Here is a 13,154-nt window from a genome sequence, read left to right as displayed (position 1 = left end):
GCTCTAAAATTAGACCTGGTTTACAGAGTCTGTTTCAGCTGTGTCAGGAAGACAGACAGCACACACCATTCTCGCAAGATTATTATTAATAATAATAGTACTGAGCAGAGAGGCACTTCCACGGTTCGGGCAGGTCAGCTCACCAGCACATGCGAACCCATGCCGTGGTCAGTCCTCCTGTGGACGCACTCACTATCTGCATTGCCTAAACAGAGAGAGGGTGGAGCAGCGCATATGTTATTATTAGCCCTCGCTGGGATTTTTCATCCAAGTTGTTCGTTTGTTTGTTAAAACTGAAATGTCCAGCAGAAGCATACCACAGTCAATGATGGTCTTGTTGGGAAAATTTCCATAGGCCCAGCGTGGAGTTTCTGGGAAGAAAAGCCCCTCCTGGGGAAACCATGAGCCCACCCGGATCCCGCAGGAGGGCAGAAGATGGGGCCATCTCCCTGCACAACCTGGCCCCGAGCTCAGCTTCAGGCAGAGTTTTGCTTAGCGCAAGTGATGGTCGTATGCTTGCAATCATAACAACCCAAAAGACACCCCTGAAGCAACACATATCAGTGAGGAAAGTGGTCGCACCACACTGCAGAGGACCCTCTCCTGCTCCAAAATGCCCCTTCTATAAATAAACAATGGCTGCCTTGGCTGAGATTTGGCCTCCTCGCCCATCATTTGGACGTCCTCCTAGTCCCTATGATGCCTGATTCAGCAGGAACGGCTCCGATAGGAAGGAGGTACCCAGAAGGTCCCCACACCCTGCTACGGTGCTGCCTGGGGGAGGCTGGCAGCGGGTACTGCACTGTGCAAAAGCCGGAGCTCCATGAAGTAATACCTTCCTCTGGTGTACAGCCCCTCCTCTGACTTTCTCCTCGGATAATGGGGCTCCATGTTGCTTTAAATGAGGGACCACAGTAGCAAAAATGTAAAGTTCTTCCCCCGCAAAACAGAGCCTATCATCATACCAAGAAATTAAGAAATTATTTTTTTCCACAGTGCTATTAAGAAGGTGTAGCCCTGATGATCCTGAATGGAAATATGGGAACTTTCCTGAGGCTCAGAAAAGAGGAGCCAGTTTAGTCTGTGGTCCTCAGCAAGAGAATACAGAATTACCCATTTCCCAGTCTTTTGCTTTAAATGTGTTGCTTTAACTGCTAACCCGGAGCCTAGGCACAGAACATCAAAACAATCCCTCCAAGCATTCAATAAACAATGACAGTCCCTAAAATAGTTTTCTAGCGTTCTTRTAATGTACTTCCAGGCATCAACTTATGTGACCTTGAACTGGTATCATTTCTCACTTGGGAATTCTCCCTTACCATTTGTTGCTGCAGCTCTTAAAGTATGAAGAATGAAGTGCTGGACTCTTGCACTCCTTCATTTCCTCCTTTCATTTATTTTGGGTTTGATGGGGAAAACATATGACTGGATATGCCATTACAGGCAGACAATCTGATAATCACTGGTTGATAGGACAGCGACTCTAAAAACTCTGTCTTTAGCCAGTTTGTTCTCTTTTTGTAACATCATCAGACTCAGTTGAGAAGGCTGTCTTTTGGCTATTTTTTTTTTCTTTTCAGAAATGCTACAGCATATGTCCAGCATGTTCAAGCCTTTTGAAGCAGAGATTCCAGAGGGTTTCAGGTATCCTTTTCCTTATTTAAAATCACTATCCAAAAACTCATTTTAGAGACCTACACACTGAAATGCTTTTCTGGGGTTTGGTGTTTTCATTTTGATGGCCTTTATGGGCCTTAAACAGGCTCTGTTTTTCCCCAAGTGGTTGCATGTCTTCCCAGGGCACTAAGCAGGGATCCCAAAGGCTCTCTATTGTTTCTCCCTTGGGAAAGGTGAGATCAGCTATTGGCGACATCCTCCCTGTGCGAGGGAGCTCTGCCTCTCAGCAGATGAGATGCCCTGTGGGCACCGAGCCGCAGGAGTGAATGGTATGTGGAGGGGGCACAGGAGCTGGTCTTTCCTTTCTGCCCCCTCTTTCATGTCCCTCTGCACTAAGGCATGGTTGCTCTCCAAGTGCTTTTCTTGCTTTTTGTGCAAACACTGGTGGCACCACCTCAACTATTAGGTAGTTAGCTGAGGACCAGGCAGGAGAAAAAGGGCCCAGGACAGTCATTCCCCTGAGCTGGGCAGAGGTCAGAAACCCACCAAGAACCATAGTGCCTGAACACCGGAAGGGCAAAGAGACACAACGTTGCAAGACCAACCTCCCAGACCTCCAAACTGCAGCTCGCAGCGCTTGGCAGTGCTCCAGGGAACACAAGAGCCTGCTGACCCATGACTCCCGCATGAAAGCACCYGTGACTTTTATGAAAACCAAACTTGCTGCCTGCGGTGTCCCTAGGACACTCCAGATCCAAAAGTCCTGGTTTACTGTAGGAAATGTGAAGGAGGGCCTCAGGCTTCACAGCATGTAAAAAATACAAGGCATCAAGTACACAGAGGCACCTAATAAAGTATCCCTTCAAACCATGTGTGGATTTACTGGGAGGGAGGTGAGTGGCCCTCAGGGGTCTTTTGCTTGCCTATTGGCACTGGCCTGTGTGGTGTGTGCGCCCGGACCCTGGGGTGCAGCTGGCGAAACGGCCCAATGACARCTTCACCCGAGGACATGCACGCACGCCCATGCACATATGCCCTGGGTCACACAGGGGCTGGACACAACAGAGCTTCTGTATAGGTCAGACAATAACATCTTCTGATCTCCATCCCACCTGCGGTTCCTTAACACTTGTGCCACACTCCAGGGAGACATGGGATAAAACTGGGGAAGACTTGGGACAATATCCTCAGCCTTCACATCTCCCAAAGGAGTGGGATTGAGGAGCAGGCATATCAAGGAAAAGCTTTAGACTGTAAACAGACAGGCAAAAGCAGAAAGCATAGAAAGAAAAAAAAAGGCAAGAAAAAAAAAGCAAGAAAAGAAGGAAGAGCAGAAGGGAAGAAAAGGAGCAGAGGAAGAACACTGCACTGGAGGGGGAAGCTCCTTTGCCTCTGCTGTGCAGGAGGCCAGGCGAGGTGAGCAACGCAGTCCCTTGGGATCGTATGGGAACGTACAGAAGAAGGAACATAAAGGAAGGAGAAAGAACAGGAGACAGGGAGAGGTAGAGGAGAAGAAGAGACCTGACTAAGGGAGAAGAAAAGTAACACCAGGGCAGAGAAATTCAGGGCAGGGAGAGAAAAACGATGCACTGGAGAAACTGAGCAGGGGAGCCAAAGGGGGAGAAAGCAAGCATCCAAATGAAGAGAGATAAAAGCAGCGTGGTCCCAGAGGAAATGAACTGGACATTCTAAAATAGTGTTAGACATAAATAAATCAGACAGGAACATTTGGACACTTGAAAAAAATAGGAGGAAAAATACAGTGTGATATACAATAGCAGGAAAAAAGTGGGGCGATGGCAAGGGAAAAGAGGGAAAAGAAACAAAGAGAGAGAAAGAGAGAGTGAGCCAGATAGTCCAGGCAGTCCTGACATATTTACATGAACACTTTGAGGTGTTTGCTCTAATGAGCAGTTAGGGCAGCAAAGAAAGTACGGAGTAATGTAGTCACATCATTTATATGGGCAAATGGGGATTTTGCAAGCCAGAAGATATATGCACACAATAATTGTGGGTGAAAGTTTGGAGGCCAATAATTACAACAGTAAATCATAATCCTTTTAATATATTATCAGTTTGATACCCTGGCAATAAATGCATACACATATGGTTTCTGTGCTTAAGAAGCGGCAGGATACTTAACTGCTAAAACAAAGGGAAGGGAGAAGCTCTTTGTTGACTGAAAGTGTGCAAAAAAATCCACTAGTCTCCCTCCCTCTCTGTGATGGTCATCATTACTAGAGCTGCCTGGGAGTTTAACAGCATCGTTATTTTCTAATGGGAATGCACATCCTACAAAACTGAAATTTTCCAGAGGAAGATTTTGATTTTGCTGTGAAGAAAAAAACCTATGAGAAAAGTCTGAACTAAGGTTTTCGTTTTGGGTGACTTCAGCGTAAGCCAGAATTTTGAAAAATTGATATGAAAATTTTTATTATATTCTTATTAGTGGAATCTGAACATTCTCAGTTGGGAACAAAACATCTTTGAAATTTAGCAAATAAACGTACTCTAAATTTTGTTCTATTCATTGTTTCTGTAGCTCTGCAGTGGGAAACACACATTCCCATTGTATATATGTGCATTTTCCCACATACAAACAAGCAAGTGAATAAAATTGGGGGAAATAAAGAGAATAAACAAACATTCAGAGTTTATCTTAATTTTGAGCTAAATGTAAATGAAAGCCACTGTGGAGGCACTGTACCACACCATCTGTGCATTTCTTTTTTCTGAAGAGGCTTGGTGATCCTTGGCAGGGGAAGGGAATTAAGTATTTTAACAGTAATTTAGTAATTTAAGAAAAAACACCAGTCAATGTTTCAAAATGGTCAAGGATAGGAAATCTACCACAATCTTTAGTAAGCTATTCCAGTGATTAATTGTCTTCTTGTTTAAAAGTCTGTTGCTTTCTTCTCATCTGAAGTTGTCCAGTTTCAACTTCCAGCTATTGGACCTTATCATATCCTTCGCCTGCCAGAGCAAAGAGCTAGCTGTGATCAAATTTCTGTTCCCCACATAGGTATTTATAGATTGTGATCAAGCCACCCCTTAACTGTCTCTTCGTTAGATAAACAGAGTGAGCTCCTCTAGTCTATCACAATAAGGCATGTTTTCCGGACCTTTCATTGTTCCTGCGGCTTTTCTCTCTGAACCCTCTTCAATTTATCCAGCATCCTTCTTCAAGTGTGGAAACCAGGGTGAAGAACAACATCCCCAGAGCAGTCATGATGGTGCCAAAGGCAGATGTAACATCCCTCTTCCTATTTTGTATTTTCAGAATCAGCCCCGTTGAGGGCAACATCCCTCCAGCAGCTCCTGCCCAGCCCATGAGCAACCCTGATTCCCTGCTTCTTTTTAGACGCAGTGACTGCATCCACCATAATGTTTTGGTCCAGCACAGTGGCAAGGTTCAGAAGTGACTTCTGTCCACTTCGTCCCATTCCTGCTTGCCCTGTGCAGGAGCAGGTCCGGGAGCAGTTTTGATGCACACAAACTAGATCCCTCTGGGAGGAAAACAAGCAGCAAGTTCCATTCCCGGCATACACCAAAGGCATCCCAGGCCCTGCTGGAGACATCAAGGTCTGAACCAGCAACTGATCCTTCAGAGCGCATAAACCCACGTGTACGGTGAGGGTGAGCAGTGCATGGGACCCAACTAAATCTAATTTGACGTGAAACACTGAACTGCATAGAGAGACCCCAGCAGGAACTGCTTCAGTCTGCTAGTCCACTTCTCTTCTGCCAAATTATTTGCAAAGGTAGACAAGGCTAGTGATTTCTGGGATATTACATGTGGTCCTATTGAGAAAAAAAAGACTTTTGCTGTCATCCAGCTTTTCAAGTAATCCAGGAGATTTTCCCTTTGTTGTCCACATTATTTATCACTCTACCAACCTTTTTTTTCACCTGTATGCCTTTTTAGAAATAATTATAGGTGCTCTTCAAGACAAAACCCTTGAATAGCAGAAGGCCAATTATCACTTGTTTGAGGACCCCATTCAAAACACCAACTTAATAACAACTCTCCATTGACCATTGCATTTTGAGACCAGTGTGTCACACTTTCAGTGAGACGTGGTGATTTCATATCTTTATAATTAAGTTTTATAATTAAGAAAATATTTGTTTTCTTAATCAAATTTGCATAATGTGCCAAGCTAAATGCCATACAGAAATCAAAGTATTTTACATCAAATACTATTAGCTGTGATGGCCACATTGATAATGTTGTTTTAAAAAGGTACCAAGTTAGCTGCATAAACACTTATTAAAAGATTTTTCCTATGATAATCTCTTTTACCAAGTTGTTAGCAGAGTCCTACATCAGCTTTTATTTCTCCAAAACCAGGGAGGGTCAAATGGAAAAGCATATGATTGCTTTTTTTTTTAGGCATCTTTTAAACAATAAAACAACAGTGTATGCTTTCAGTCCTCTCAAACTTTTCTAGAGCTCACTGTCTTCTGCAAAGACATTATTTATAGTCAAAGATGTTTCTTGACCTGCTCTTTTAGAACTTGTGGACATAAGCTGTTCAAGCCCCTCGCTTAACATATCTGCTTTAGTAGATGCTGTTTAAACATTTTCCTGAATTATTTTTGTAACGGAAAATACTTTATCACTATCACAGGATTATAAATTTTCATCATTTTTTTCCAACCAATGCAGAAAGCTATTCCTTTCTTTTCTGTGTTAGTATCGATAATTCCTCCATTCCTATCTATTGGGAGAAACCTCATTGATAGGTTTTCTTCCCTAACATAAATCAAAAACTTCTTCTTGTCCTTAACTTGTATGATCTTTAACTCTGTTGGCCAGATATTTCTTTGTACATTTTCTTGCTTTCCCTATGGATTTATCACCATTCCTATCTTCTGATTTAGATTAATTTCTGTTGCCTCACTCTTTCTTCCAGTTGTTACATATGGGCTTTTGTATAGTAGAACAGCTTTCACTTAAGCTATGTTGTTTTGTTTTTTAACAAGTATGGCTTTTTAATAAAATGTTTTTAAACAGTTTGCAATTATCATTCACATTTTTCTGTTTAAATTCTCCCAGTAGATTCGTCTTATAATTGTTTTCAGCTTTGCAGAACTGGCCTTTTTAAAGAACCAAGAATGCATATTACTGGTTTGTGTTTTACACTTTTTGCACACAAATATAATCAAGACATGATCTTTTGCACATACACAGCCATTCACTTGAGTTCTGTAATCAATTTCTCTCTATCTGTCATAATTAGATCAGCTTTTTGCTGAACTTCAATGCATTTGAAATGTTAGCAGAAGAAATAAAAGCTCTGCTCAGTGGTTAGGGGAGACTGGAGAAGACACACACTCAAGTCATTGCTCCACATTTGGCAGAGAGGGAATTTGAATCCTTGCTGCCCTGAGTGAGTATCCCAGCCACTGTATGATGACCCTTTGAACATCACTGTCCTAATATATCTAGCCATTTTTTTCCAGTTTTATTCTGCTTTAAAAAAACAGAGTTTTAAATGCTGTCAGATTATAGTGTAATTTTTCTGTCAAAATTACATCTCAATTTTCTTATTATTCACACCTAGAACGGGAAAAATATTCCAGACTACCCCAAAATAATGATTTAGTTAAGTCACAAAACAAAAAAATCCACTGTTCACACATCTCTAATTATTACCAACCATTTAACATTCTGCTTGAGCAAATTTTCTCACTCTGTTTCAGTACCATTGGAAGAAATATATGCCAAATTACGTACTACAGATGGGTCAGGAATGATAGAACTTCTTGATCTCATGTCCTTGGACAGATTTGCTCTTTACTTGCTCAGGAGTCTGATTTTCTACCAAGTGAAAGTATACTTTTTCCCTTTTTGGACTTCTTTATTATTACTTTAATATCTTCCTGAGTATTCAAGCCAACCCATCCATTAGGAAATTGTTTCCCCTTCCATGGAGGTAAAAACTATCCAAACTTTACATGTGTCTCTTCAGAGAGAAGGTAGATGGACGTGCTCAAAACCCAGTCTTTTACCTTCAAAGACAGTCGATTTGCTCCACTTACCTATGTGTCACTTCCCGGCCAGGCTCTTCAGCTTTGTCTCCTTCTGCTTATGGATTAAAAATAATCTCCTAGGAGGTCACCTAACCAATTCAGGTCTGTCATCACAGCTCCTTTTCCTTTGAATCCAGGGTACTGAGGTTCAACAAACCTAGCAGTCCCAGACATCATCAATTTTTCTGAAGGTCTGTACTTGTTCCTGTCCTCCAGTGATGTGTATTTCTGTTGAGTCCCCAGCACATTATTCATGCAGAGGCTGCACGGTCCTCTCCATTAGACAGGGCTACATTCACTCTTGGCAGTGGTTCTCAGAGATTTTATTACATATGTCTGTCTAAATTGCCACAGTTTTTACTTTCAGATGGGTAACTTGCTCCCATCACCTGTGCTTTTGTCATTTCTGGCTTAGACCTGCAGCACATCCTTCACATGAGGCTGCATTGCCATTTAATTGGAAGAGGCTGTGGTGCAGAAGGCAATCACACACCTGGTATGCACATCTCCTATAGAAAACATAGGACCTCTGTGCACTGGGACTTGTTTCAGCTACTTTTGAGGAGATTAACTGCTTTTAAGCTGCTGGCTTTGGTCGAGGAAGCCCAGAGCCTCCAGGGAAGATCCTTCCCAAGAGAAATAGTCTGTGATGCATGCACCTTTCAGAGATGCAGGCATCAGAAGCACTGATGACTGGATTGTGTCCCCTTCAAAATAACAGAGAAGGTATAGTCAGCAAGATACTCCCTAAAAGCGTTGTAGGCTTCATAAATCCCTTCCTGCAGTCTGAAACCATCTGTATTTATTGACTTTTGGGCAAGATACAGGAACCAAGTGTTGGGGCTGCTCTTTGAGGAGCCTTAGGAGCACTGGCTGATGAATGGCACACCAGTATTTATTTACTTCAGTTTGGTAGAAGCAGTGAGTCAATTATATTGCATTTTGGTTTTGCAGTCTTAAGTTGGCAGAGTTCTTAGAGCCTATGCAGGAACACATTTTATTTATTTTAAATAACTAAAAAAAAATAGAATAAATAAAATGATGCAGTTGGTGTAAGATTTATGATGTCCTGAATTTTCCATGATTTTAAGTGGTTGGTTTTGTGCATGACGTGTTAGTCAAGTATGCAGTCCATTACTAGTCTTGTCTGGCTTTCGAAACAAAAGGGTTTTTGTTGTGGTGAATCGCAGAGAAAGCCTTGCAGGTCCTATTTTTATGGTGACACTTACAAGGAAGAATCCCATGAACTCCCATCAGCCTTCCTGGAGAGCAAGGGTTAGGATTCGTATGGCAGATACAGTGATGCCAGTCCCAGAAAGCCTAACACTGAAAAAAAAAATTGTGGAATAACTTCACAATTTTTGCCATGGTTCTGCACAGAAGGTATCCAATGCATTTGCATCATTCAGCCACAAGCAGCCAGAACCATAAAGTCTTTCAACACTTTTCATCAAGTTTTGTGCCTCATTAATTTTTTAATCATTTTAATTAATAACAAACTGATTTCCTCCCAAGCCCAGCTCAGAACTGACAGCTCAGTTTGGCATGGTAATGATGACAGCAGATTTAAGAAAAATGCTCTTATTTAATAAAATTAACTGAGTAGGTACTAAAACACATCATTTATGGGCGTTGAACAACCCCTTGAATGCTAACATCTTCAAAGCAGATGCTCACTTTAGCCAGCCCCTGGCTTAAGGGTCCCCATCAAAAATCACAGTCTTTCCCTTGGCTTCAATGGACATTGGATTAGCTTTCAAGGCTCAATAGATGAGCTTCTAGGGGCTTTTCTGAATGTTAGGAYAATCTTTCCTTAAAATAAATTTTGATGTCAAGAAGGCTCACTAACACATTACCAACAGGGCTATGAAACGTTTGCCTGATCACAAATCCTTCCACACCAAAAAGAAACCTTCTAATACACTGGAAAGCCGCAGTTAGGTCTAGGAAATTCTTATGTAAAGCAACTTAAGATAAATATGGAAATTAATAGATTAGAACAGAAATGTGTTCGGTGAGTTATTAAACGAGGTAATCCAGGCCTCCTTACCCATGTGCCACCATACACTCTGCGTTCTTCCTTAAGCTTATCCTAATGTGTTTTCCTTAAGGCTCTTTTCCACTTCCTTAGTTCATGAAATGAAGTAACATTAGCTTGTCTCAGTGTTAACAGATGTTGTGAGAAATTATTTTAGAGTCAGTCGTATCCTGTATCTCTCCATATCTTTTAGCTCTATTGCAACAAATTCTAGGACATTTTTTCCAACAAAAAATATAGAGATTTACACCACACCCTTGCTGTCATTAAATAAACTTAACATCAGGTTAAATCATTGCAGTCAAAGTATTTTTATACATTTTAGAAGTCTTCCTGCATCCTCACTTCTCCCTTGAGCTGGCAGGGATCCAGTTTGGGACACAGCTGTACACTAAAGGGACTATGGAAAATCAAAGAGTGGTAAAACCTAAGGGCAGAGAGAGGCCAGTGCATTCACCAGTCTGTGCCTTGCAGACATAACACCCATAACAAATCTGAATTTTCAGGAGCAAAGCAGGAGGCACTAGCTGATGCTGATTAATTATTACTATTCACTACTTTTTAGTGGTGTCTCTGCCCATTTACAGCCTTCCTGGAAGAAAAGAAATGAAGAGAACCATGAGCAAGTGATGGGCAAGTTTCAAAAATGCACTTCCAGTAAATTCAGGTGAGCAACCAAAATTTTGGCTACCTGCCTGAAGCCCACATGACAACAGCAACACTAATGAGCTTCCTAGGTAGGAATGAATAAATGAAGGAAAGGGAAAAAAATCCCATTCACTCCAATGGGCTTCAGCTGAGACCCCTGCTCTTTCAGAAAGTGCGATAAGATACTTTAAGGGAAAACTTTGTTCTAACGAATTTTCCTTGAAATCCACACCCATTCCTCATGGCGGCCTTCTCAAAGGAACCACCCCGGAAGAGTACAACAGGTAATTCAGGGCCTTCACTAGCTGGCTTTCCCATGTCTCCACAAAGCTTTACCAAGATTCCTCAACCCACTAATATAAATGTAACTTATGCATCATATATTTCTCCCTTTCTCTTTTGCCTGCCAGTCTACACAGATTACGAAGCAGCCTGAGCAGTCAGTGTGTGATTCATGTATTTCAACAGCCTGGCTCCTGAGCAGGGCTTGGCCAGGACGCAGCACTGTTCCCACCAGGTACCACCAGGTTTCTCCCAGGTGGAAACCACAGCAGGAAGGAGAAGGTGCCAGCGTGAACTCTGATGTGCCCCCAGGTTTAGGCCACCATTCCAGACATGATGGGTCCCCAGATCCTTCTGTTTTGATGTAGCCCTTGTGTCTTAATGGCTTGGAGATAACAGCGTTGGGATTTTGTCTCAAAGACTCATGGTTTAAAATGCAGAGGTCTCAAATTCAGTCTTCATGGTCATCAGGGAGGGATAAAAATAAGTCATTTCTGGCTTATAAAGTTCATTGCACTGTGTTAAATTTATAAAGGCATATGTGAACCTGTGATTACAGAAAGGCTTAATGGAAAATGAGTTTGCTTAACTGTTTTTATTGTTTGTTCTTGATTTGGGAGTAATTCCATACAGTGGCTGGCACTCTCACATCTCATTATCTTCAGAGAAAACATGCATTAAAGTAGGACTGGATACAGATCATATTTTCCTCTGATTCCACAACTTCTCTGACATGAACAGGACTGAAACAGATTCATGTCAAGGCTGAATCTGGCCCACTGATGTCAGCCATTTGAATGCACATACAATATGCTGTAAAACAGAGTATTTATGAAGACTGCACCATGAATGTGAAGAGACAGGCTGAATCATATTCTCATAGTGAATGAGTGATGACACTCTTTTATCCAAACAAAAGAACTAATGTCTATTAGAAGGATGGCCTCAGGCAGTATTGCTTTAGGAGAACAAAGACACTTGGTTTGTTGTAGCATATGTGGTAAGAGTGCCGACAGATCAAGCAAAAAAACCCAGCCCAGCTAAAGAAGGGCATTTAGATCTGCCTTGTGGATGGGACCAAGGGTCTGACATTTACAGATTACACACTGGTTACTGAAATAGAAACCAGTCACAAAAGTTTGATAACAATAGCAAAAAAATTTAAAAAAAACATGAAGTGTACAGTTCTCACTTGGGGTGACTCATGCAGAAACGTGGCTCATGCTTGACTTAAGCACCCAGAAGATAAGCAGGAAGCAGTGTCTTGTCTTATGGCTAAGGGGGGAAGAGGGAGGTTTTAGTACTGTGAGGCTTCACATTTCCTCCATGACATCTTCAGCTGAAGAAAAGTACAGCAGGTACGAGCAGCCTTCAGGGCAGCCAGCTCATTTTGAGCTCAGTAGAAAACTACTCAAAAAAAAAAAATTGCCACTCACATATCTGTGAGCACCTAGCAGTCAGGGTATTTCCTGAGAAACTTTACTCCTCACAGGAAATACAGTGACTTATGCCCTTCAGGCTACAGAAGGAAGACTTCATCGGATATCCTGCAAGCCACAAGCCGTTTGTCTGGATTTAGAGCCGCACAGCAGTACTGCATCACTCGGGGGCCGCTTTCACATCCCATGGAAATGCAGGTTGCCTGGCCCATCCGTGGGGCCAGGTTGTGACTCCTGGGCTTGGAGCCTCCCTCCACATTACCAAAGAGCATCTTCCAAGGATGCAGGCAAGAGCTGCACGCTTTTGGGCGAATGCAGGCCATTCCGTTCAATGGCCAGTCTCACAAGTGATTCGCTGTGCTGGCATCACTGTGCTGAGTGTGATGACCGGACAGGCTTGCAAGCCACTCTCAGCAGTTTCATGCCAGTCCGTGTGACAGCTCATTTGTTTCTTATGAGCACTTCTCTGCAGGATGAGGGCCCCTGAACGCACACCCCAGGTGCACAGCATTCGTATGATTTATACGCGTGTTTTATATCACGTATGGGATACGTATATGTAATGCAGCCGTGGCCCTGCCCTCCCTGTATGACAACATCGCAGTGCAAACATCACAGCATCACTGATGCCAAAACACAAACATCATAAAACAATCATCACGGTATTGGGGCCATAAACATCACATCAACTCAGACCCTAACAGGCTTAATTCATTCCTTTAGGCAGCACTCCAAGAAAAATGACAAAAAAAAAAAAGAAAAGAAAAGGCCTGGTGGGTGGGTGGCACATGCAGATGGGAGTGTGGGTACCTAAACATCCACTTTCCCCTGGGGTCCCCAGGAGGTATCTGCACTTTATTAAAACTGGCTCTTCTCATCTCAGATTCATGCATCTCAAATCAGGATAAACTTCTGTAACCACATTAGTCAATCCAGACGGATTCGTCCATTACTTAATGCATTACTCAGATTTCAGTAACAGAAGGTATGTGATCTAGAGTCAAGTTCTGTTATGCTTGGATGAAAATAAAAATACTAAAAAAGCTCTTGGTAACTGCACCTGTGAGACAAGATTCACTGATTTTTGGGAATGA

The sequence above is a fragment of the Apteryx rowi genome, unplaced genomic scaffold, assembly GCF_003343035.1.
Source record: "Apteryx rowi isolate R43461 unplaced genomic scaffold, aptRow1 scaffold_402, whole genome shotgun sequence".
In the NCBI taxonomy this organism is placed as follows: Eukaryota; Metazoa; Chordata; class Aves; order Apterygiformes; family Apterygidae; genus Apteryx; species Apteryx rowi.
The sequence above is the reverse complement of the archived record's forward strand: the minus strand, read 5'-3'. Positions refer to the sequence as shown.